The sequence below is a fragment of the Charadrius vociferus genome, unplaced genomic scaffold (genome assembly GCF_000708025.1).
Source record: "Charadrius vociferus isolate BGI_N301 unplaced genomic scaffold, ASM70802v2 scaffold340, whole genome shotgun sequence".
Taxonomy (NCBI): Eukaryota; Metazoa; Chordata; class Aves; order Charadriiformes; family Charadriidae; genus Charadrius; species Charadrius vociferus.
Window position 1 is genome coordinate 1,362,666 of NW_009646631.1, and position 9,325 is coordinate 1,371,990.

Here is a 9,325-nt window from a genome sequence, read left to right on the forward strand (position 1 = left end):
CCTGCTGAAATGAGAGCCTTTACCTCCTTAAACACCCTCATGCCGCACTGACATCCTCAACGCAGATCCCATTCCTAAAAAAAGGAGGCTCTCGGCATCTCCACAAAAGCGCCTCCTCCCCCTCAGCCTCGCTGAGGAGCTCATCGCAGGGCTGAGGGCACCTCAGGGCACAGGAAAGGGCACTTCAGGTGAGAGGTGAGCCTGCCTGCTCCGAGGGCAGAACGGAAACCTCTGCGTGCCCAGAAGTCCGGGGACGTTTGCCACCACTGCCGCCAGCCTCGCAGGGGGTCTGCCGCAGGGTTTGCAGCTGTTTTGCTGGAGGAAACGCCTGGCCCAGGAGAGGGCCTGCAGATGGCAAGGCTTCACCCGAGCTGGAGAGGCGCCCGCCCGAGTCAGCCAGGGAGACGGGCTCCCAGGAGCCGACAAACCGCGGCCCCATGCCAGACCTACCGCCGTCCAGCGCCCGGCGGGACGCCGTCCAAACCACCGCAGGCGGCGCGTAATTCCCGTCCCAGCGCCCAGCGGTGACTCAGGGCGGACTGCAGCAGCTCTTCTTCCACTTGGGGCTTCCAGCGCCCGCACTCTCTGAACTGAAACCAAAGGGAAAGCGTCAGGGGGGAAAAAAGTGCCTTTTTGTGACAGCGAGAGCACGCCACTGCTTAACTGAATCAATTTCCTGCTTACGCGAATGCCTGGCCCACATAGGAGACCAGGACACAAGGTACACTTTCACTTCTGCCTGTTCACAGCTAAGAGCAATGGGAAGGCATCCTTTCTTTGCGTTCACTATGATTTCTCAGCACACGTGTGAACTGTAATGCTGTTTTAAAAAACGCTGCATGAGGATGCTCTTGTGGCAGACATACAACGCACGCGGCAAAGGGATTTGCAGTGCAACTCCACCGCAACAGCACACACGCACACAAAAAAACCACCCCAATCTATGGTCACTGAAAATCTACATGTCAAAACAAAAAAAAAAGGATTTCCATATATCTAAATAAATGGAATGAATTCTGACCACACATAGCAAAGTAGTATGAATCACTAAAAGCTCAGCCCAAGTCCTATAAACAGCTACCAAAGAGAGGGAGCTCAATGGCAGCACAGCACAAAGAGCCCCCAGCTGCACCTCCTGACCATTTCAGCATCCCAGCCCTGCCCGCACCAACAGCAGCGTATGCAAAATGCTTCAGGAACAACTCTTTATTTAACTGTGTTGCAGACAGATGCTTTAACCTCACTGGAAGTAAGCCAAAGGGGAGAATTTTCATAACAAAAATAAACCTTAAATGTGGGCTAGCCTGTTTCAACTACCACCACACCAAACTAAGCCCAAACGTTTTCCATTAAGATGCTCCACACTTAGTATATCTTACTGTTCAGAAACCGAGTAAAAGACGAGCAGAACATGATAATAACGAGAAAAATCAGCATGGGCACAACCTACTATAACATAGAAACTACATTCTCAAAGCCATGTTCACACAGTTCCCCTCCATTCCAGCAGTGCTGGTGCCTATCTATGCCACCAGCAGTCAGAATGGAGAGAAGCAGCGTGCAACGCCAGTATCCCATTGAACTACTGTGGACAGATTAACTTTTGTTAGCCATGAAAACATACTTACTGCACACAGAGGAAACCATCTTTATAATGTGGTTGCTCTTTTGAAAGAGAATACATCTTCTCTCACGTGAAGCCAAGCCCCCACAGAAGGTCAGGAGATAACCCCATGAGCTATGAGTGCACCACTGCAGCAGGCTGCAGCACCAAAACCTCCAGGACGTCAGACCCGAGGCACAGGCACGGAACACCATCACGTCTTTTAGACTCACAGGGGCAAATATGTGAGCTGTTACCACAGATCTGGTCATCACACATGGACAAGAAGACAGGATCCTTGGTCCTGCTGCCCAGCAAACAGGGGCTGAGAGCATGGCTTCTGCCACGTTCACTGCGTGAGGGGACAATAAGGCCCAGCCACCCTCCAGGATTGGGGTGTTGCTCAGTAAAAAACACTGTGATCGCTTCTTTACTTATCATGCTTCCATGAAATACATACAACAGGGAATAGAAAAAAAGTCATACACCTATGTTCCTATACACATAGCTCCAGTTCAGCTCTATTGCTTTGCCCTAAGGCACTTGGTAGGGACAAGTCTTGGAAGATACCCTGTCCCTCCCTCTGAAAATTACCTACCTTTTACAGTCCATCAGAACGAGAAGCCTGTCTTAGTCATGGTGGGGAAAGATGTGTCAAATTTAGAAGTCTAAGATCAATTCACTTCATTGGGAGCTGACAGGCAGAAATAGGATGGAGGGGAACATCCTTTGCATTAAAATGACCCTCTCCAAGCTGCCTTATAAACTAGGTAGATTAGCTGCCTGCAGTACTTTTGAACTAAAATAAGAAAGTTACACGATTTACTACTAATATAAGGTCCTCCACAAAACCACTGCATTTTGAGGACAAGACACATATGCCCCAACTCTTAACATATGGAGCAGAACAGGTAACAGAGTCTGCTAAAGAATTACTACAAATATCTATACATTTTGAAATACGTATTTAAGACATGCAGGCTATATGGAGTCATGTGAAAACAGCAGACGATGACATGTGACATCACTGAGGGATCATCCTTGTCCCTTCCAACCCAGGAAGAGTTAGGACATTTCAACTGCTGACAAAGAAACTCACTTGCAGGGTCCCCATGGGGTAGAAGGACCCCGGCTGCATCATCTGTGGCCCCCCAGCACAGAGTCTGGGGAGGAAAAGGATCCCCTTTTGTACCAACACAGGCCCACCACTGATACTCAGGGCTTGCTCCTACTTCATCTGGGAGCAAGTCAGCCTCAGGAGCTGTTCTGCCCTTGTCCTGCTCACTTAAAAAGCAGCTGGTACCCAGGACACAATATTTCTAACAGCAATAATTTCCTATTGGACATGTGCGCGAGGCCCCACAGGAGATGATGCTGCAGAGGGCAGCAGAACAAATTTGAATTGGATAATATTCTCTGTATAGAAAAGAAAACAAATTCCAGTATTACCTTGTTCTCAAGGCACAGTAAAACCTTACTAAGCAAGCATCAATTTGCTAATCTCCATAGGCAAATTTTCACTCAGCAGAGTTAGACGGCAGGGTTTCCTTTGCATAGGGTTACAGTCAAGCATTACAATAAATCCCCGTAAGACCAGACTTCATTGGTTTTTTTTAAGGCATAGATTACAACACAGACAGCATTTTTAAGAAAATTTAAAAATATACTCTTACAACTCACAAAGTGTGTCTGGTGCTGAAATACCTTTGATTTTATGGACAACTTGTTTATTTGCTACATTTGCTATTTTCCCTGGATCTCCTAATCATTAATTAGTTTTGTATTATCAAGAAATTCCTCTACATCTAATCAATACAATATTGTTACAGTAATACGGAAAACTTTTATCTTAAAATAATCCCATTCACAGCTGGAAAATAATTTTGTTCCTATCACTTCTGTAGCAATACCTGGACATTTTACCGTCTTCCTGAGCACCAACAGACATTTTGGTAAGAATGCACCATCGCTCACCCCTACAGCACCCCGGCACCGCTCTGCTGGTTCAGAGGGTGAACTCAGTTCCTGAGATGTTTCAGGGTCTGCAGCCTTCCCCCAGCGCAGCCCCGTGCCGCTCGCACCCCCGTGTGCCACAGCTCCTGCCTGAAGAGCCCTTCAGAGCTGATAAATAACTCTAGCAAAGGTAGGCTCCTGCTGGCATTAACAAGACACGTACCTGAAAACAGTAGCTGGTCCTCAATGGGGAGAAAATGAGAGAGCAAATGAGAGAGAGAGTGCGCCAGCATAAGCTTTGTGGTTAAAACAACAGTACGAGAATTTTAAAGCAGCAAGGGAGTGGAAATCCCCCAGCATAGCTTTGAAAAGATCATGTCTAAAAATGTTTTAGAAGTGTTAGGACAAAAGGCGAGCCATTCAAAAGTATTTTCCCTTACTGTGTTGACGCAGGAACTGCAGATTTTGCCATCTGGAGCAACACAAGGTTACCAGAGAACCTTTCTCACAGTTTTCATCCAAGATACAGAGGAGTTTTCGCTTTTCACAAAAAGTGGTGAGTGATGTGACCAAAGGAAAAAAATACACGGGCAGCAGGAAACACATCAGGACGTAAGGAAAACCCAGGTCCAACCCTGTGAATCCATCCACGGTAAGCCCTGGTGAGTGTGGGTAGACCCGCTCGTTGCAGGAAGCGCAGGGACGGCTCACGGAGGAACCGGCACCAGCTTGGTCACAGAGCGACTACATCAACTCACGCTGCGGGCTGCGCAGGCGTTACGCATTTAAGCCAGAACTCTCCAGCTGAGATAAAATCCATTTTAAGAAAATAAATGTTTATATTTGAGTTCGTAATAATTTAAGTGGCCATAAACCCTAATGACTTTGTAGCCTGAACTTAATCACGCACACAGGGTTCCTGGCAGCCTTCAGCTCCACTGGTTGTGCGTCAGCCTCCTTCCCCAGACCGAAACGTGCTGCCCTCACGGCAGTGCCACCGGCTCCATCTCTAACCCCACTCCTTCCTAATTCTCCTCTGTCCCCTCCTCTGGCTTTCTACTCTCTCTCTTTTTTTTTTTTTTCCCTTCCCCCTCCCCTAAAGTAAGATTTATTTTCTTTTTATTTATTTTCTTTTATTTTGTATAAAAGTGATAATTTTTAAGTGTCCTGTTACTTTAAATACTAGTTTTCCAAAGATTCTCTTCTATCTCATAGTAAATGCAACACATACCCTCTTTAGCCTTTTCCCTTTAACTGAGCTCACTCCCAGAGCATTTTTAATGTATTTCTATTTCCATCTCCCCTCCCAGGAGGCATCTCAACCTACTGCATGTTTTCCTGAACCTTCCCTGAAGCTCTGGAACAGACAAGTCATCGCTGAAGTCAGGGGAAGGCATCGATCTGAAGGCACGTTGCTTCTTGATAGGATCAATTTAATTGATCCAAGTTGTATTTCTAGACGCAGCCTAAGCTCACTTCTACAGCCAAGTTTTTTAAACCAGAAGATATTCTTTCGTCCTTGCCACGCACTCATGTCCTCAGGGTGCATCTTGGTCAAGCTGTTGACTATGCAGAACCCCGCACAGGCTGACATCAGAACAGCAGCACACCTCCTACGTGGGCTTTCCTTGAGCCCGGCAGCTCTGGAGGAAGGATGGATCCGGCTGGTTTCGTCAGGAGGAGGCAGCGCTGCAGAAAGCGTAGTGCTCTGCGAACACAGCTCCAGGAAGCGCCATCTGCTTCTGGGAAGCTTTGGGGAAAACCCCAAATGGAGAAGTTGAGTAGGAGCAGGATCTTAATTTTAAACAATTTCACTCTGCAGATGAGTAGAGAGCGATAGGCTGGTGGTGATGTTCGTGGGCAGCCCTCCATCGCCTCCTGTGCTAACTGCAGCGCTGAAACCCTGACCAAGTTTCAAGTGGGCTCAAGGGGATGAAAACGAGTGAAAAGACAGAAAGCAACAGCATTTAGGCAACAGAATGAAGGAAAAGAGAGACACAATAACAACATAAAGAAAGAAAAGTTACTGAAAAGAGGCAATAATAGGGACAGAGAGCAAGACAAATAATAGTGTTTAATTTTTTTCTTTTAGCATATGGTAGCCAAAGTGAAGTCCTCACTTTTCCTAACAAATAACAGGCCATTACACACTTTGTAGAACTAGGTCTTTAGGGCTTTTAAGTTTACATCTCCTTCCCTGCCCCAAGGGGACATGCTATCCAGGACTTCAGCTGCTTTGACCATTCATTTGGTTTGGCCATGACCACTCAAGGTGTAAGAGAGTCTTGGTTTTAATTTTCTACGCCCCAACCCTTTGACTTAGTCTTAATGAAGAACTTAATCGGCATGTATACATAAACCTATGAATCAACTCACTGGTTATTCATCCAAATTAGTAGGATGAATGCAAATTTTGCTAAGGCAGGCCACCCTCTTCTTCTGATGTGTTCCCTTCTTCCAGGGGTAAACGATTCCCCCTTCTGTGACCTCAGGAATTTATGAGTTCAGTGGATTTTGCTCTAATGCACACATGTATTTGACAACATATGGACACTTGTTTTTCTAGTCACACCGCTCACTGAGAAGGTGACTGCTAATGTCAAAACCCAAATGCTATTGGGGATCCCATGAACTTGCTGTTGGGAAAGCAGTGACAGCAAAGATTGCCACCATTTTCTTTTCCTACAAAAACAGGGGTAAGGATGTGTTTTTAAGAAGTCCTTCCCACGAAATCAAACAGGACAGGCCGGATGGAGCTTTACGGAGGTACAAACGGGGAGTGGTGCTTTCATGCGCCCCCTTCTCTAAACGCGGTCTGCAGTTGAGAGCTGTGCTGCTGCCCGTCCGTGCTATGCCGCCGCATCTGGGCAGAAGCGCAGCAAGCCCCGCGACTGCCACGGGTCTGGACGAGTGCCGGGAGCAAGGCACAGGGACCCGTTGGGAGGGACCAAAGGCAGAACCACCCCTTCTGGCATCAGGAGAGATGCCATGTAAGAAGGATGCTAAACATGCCGTGGGCAGCATCCAACCCCGCTCTCGCTGTTGGCATCAGTTTTAGCTTCATTGCTCCCAGCAGTGAACAACAACACCGTTTTTAGTGACCTCAAGGTGCATCTTGGGTATCACCAAGGTCCGTGTTCATAATTCCTCAGTAAAAAACCACCACGAGACAAGGTTTAATAATGATGACAGTGAGACAGACAAATGGACCAGATTTTTCTTTATAGACAGTGGATGGATATATATATCCAAGCGCATGGATATAGCAGATGAGACTGAAAACCATATGCCTTAGCACGTCAGGTCTAATCATTGCATCTCTCGCAGCGACTACTTCGGGAAAAACTGCTTTGCAGATTGTTCCTCTCCCTGAGGTTTGATTAGTCACTAGGTGGTTTTGTGTAATAACAATAATAAAAAATAACTTTTACACTTCAATATGATCTTCTGCAAAATAAGCACACAGCAACATACTTACCCTGAGAGAATCCCTGTATGCAAATGCCAGTATATTACCTACAAAAACTTATTTTATCGGTCGCCCCCCCCCCGCCCATGTTTAACTATAGAGCACTCTGGGCAGTCCCATATCAAAACCACTGTGGTTTGGGGTGCAGACAGTTTCTCACACACTTGTTTATTTGTTGCAAGACTGAGCTGGGGAGTCTATGGAAATTTTTGCAACATTTTTATTAACAATATGCATGACTCAAGTTTCCTCACTTTCCCGAGCCCAGCCATGCACCGGGGTAAAGAGGGTAGCTTCTTTCCTGGGCTGAGGGACTGGGTGGAACAACGGCACACTGCATTTGCATCTGTACCCAACCAGCACAGATAAGGGACTGATGACTAACAGCGTGAATATTAACTCTTCACAGCCATTCGCCAAGAAACCTGGACAGAAAAGGACCAGAAAGCAAAAGAAGAGGTTCTGAAATCCTCACTGCAACCCAGAGCCCAGACCCAAGGGCACGCTGGCCATAAGGCAGCGCAGCAGGCTGGGGTCCTGCAGCAGCACCCTCGGGTTGGCACGCTGCTCCGGGCAGGCTGCTCACCGCTGCTGGGAACAGCACCTCTGCAAGATGAAAGAAACTACCTGTGTCACTGCAGCCACCACCAACTGTCTCAAGAAGATCAGGAGCCCAAGGAAAGTTACAACTCATACAGACTCCCTGGAGGGCCAGAGAGAGGAACACCTCTCTGTAGTCAGCTATTTATTGATGATAAATAGCGCCTACTTATGGAAAATCAAAGGGTCAGACAAAGAACTGAAGAAGACAGAGGGCTACAGGTTAGCCTTAAAGATGGGACGCGAATAAAGCCCGTGAGATCAAGCACCCTACAAGCCTGTAGCTGCCCACTGAAGGGATTCGGCAAAGTGACCCAAACAATACACAGCACAGAACAAAGCGCTCCTGACGTGGACCACAGCTCTGTGCTTTGTTGGCTACGCAAAAACTATGCTCTTGTCTTAGGGAGACTGACTAGGGAGCCTGCGGGGTGAAATAAAGAGCTGTCTGGTTTCTGCTCTTTGCACTGATTTGAAATTCCTTTTGTCAAAGTCTCCAAAGGCAGCTTTCTAGCTTTAAAATCTTTCCCCCCCCAGATGTCATTCTGCACCCTCTCAAAACTCTGCAATTACTGCTTTGGTATATCCTCCTGTGCCCTCTGCTCTTTCTAGGAGTGCTGCAAGCTTTTCTTTTCATGCTTCCTTCCTCATGTTACTCTAAATTTTTATCTTTCAGCGGCTTACACCTCTTCAGCTAAAGTTTCATGCCAACCACTCACTGATGTGATCTATTGCTGCAGACCATCTTCCTGTATAGGCTGAACTCTCGGCCTCTCCTCTGGTGTCCAGGCTGTGGATGACTACCAGCTCGAAGGTAGCCCGCTGGCCCCAGCCTTCCTCAACAGGCCTTCTTCTGCACAGCTCCTCGGTGTCCAAACCTGACACAGCCAGCCCGTATTCCACTGAGGTCCAGAACCTTCATCTCTCTCTTGGGCTTGAAGTGTTAGATCTTCACAATGTCTCACCACTTCTCCTGCTTCATTTCTCTATATGATACAGTATTTCTTGTCTACTTAAAAAAATAAAACGCCTGTCCGTCATCATCCTCCTCTCATTTTCCAAACACCCATTTCCTTCGAAATGGGATCTCTTACTTATTTATCCACCCAGGGTGCTGCCGCAGGGATCATTTTCCTACGCCACAGCTATAGCCACATCACCTCTCTGTCCGTCCATCCCTCCACTTCCCCACTGCACCAAAACCTCTTGACTGGCAGGGGCGAAGCATCTGTCGGTTCCATCGGGGGTGCCCCACATCCCCAGTGTCCAATTCGGCCTAAACCACAACACTTTCAAAGCCTCTTCTAGTCTCCCTCTGCTTGCCCCTGCATCCCCTCCAACGATTTAAAAGGACTGCTTTCATCTCTGGCCAAATGATGATACCAGGCCCCACTGCCTCCTCATTATATATTTGAGCAAGTGTGTACCGGGAGGGCAGCTTTTTTGGAGGGATATGAGCAGGCTATTCTACTTCAAATCTTTTCTGTAAAATCTCCTTTGCCAAGCAGCTGGGAACAATTGTTTTCCGACTGCCATGCTGGTGCGGAGGTTCACACTGTCTCCCATTGCTCTTGCATTCAGGCACGTCCCTCCCTCCCTGACTTGAACTATAAACCCCCTCCAGCCAAGGGCTGCGGTTTTGCCCTCTGCTCGCACAGCTCCCGGCACGGCAGGGTCCTCACCCATAGCAAACACTTCTC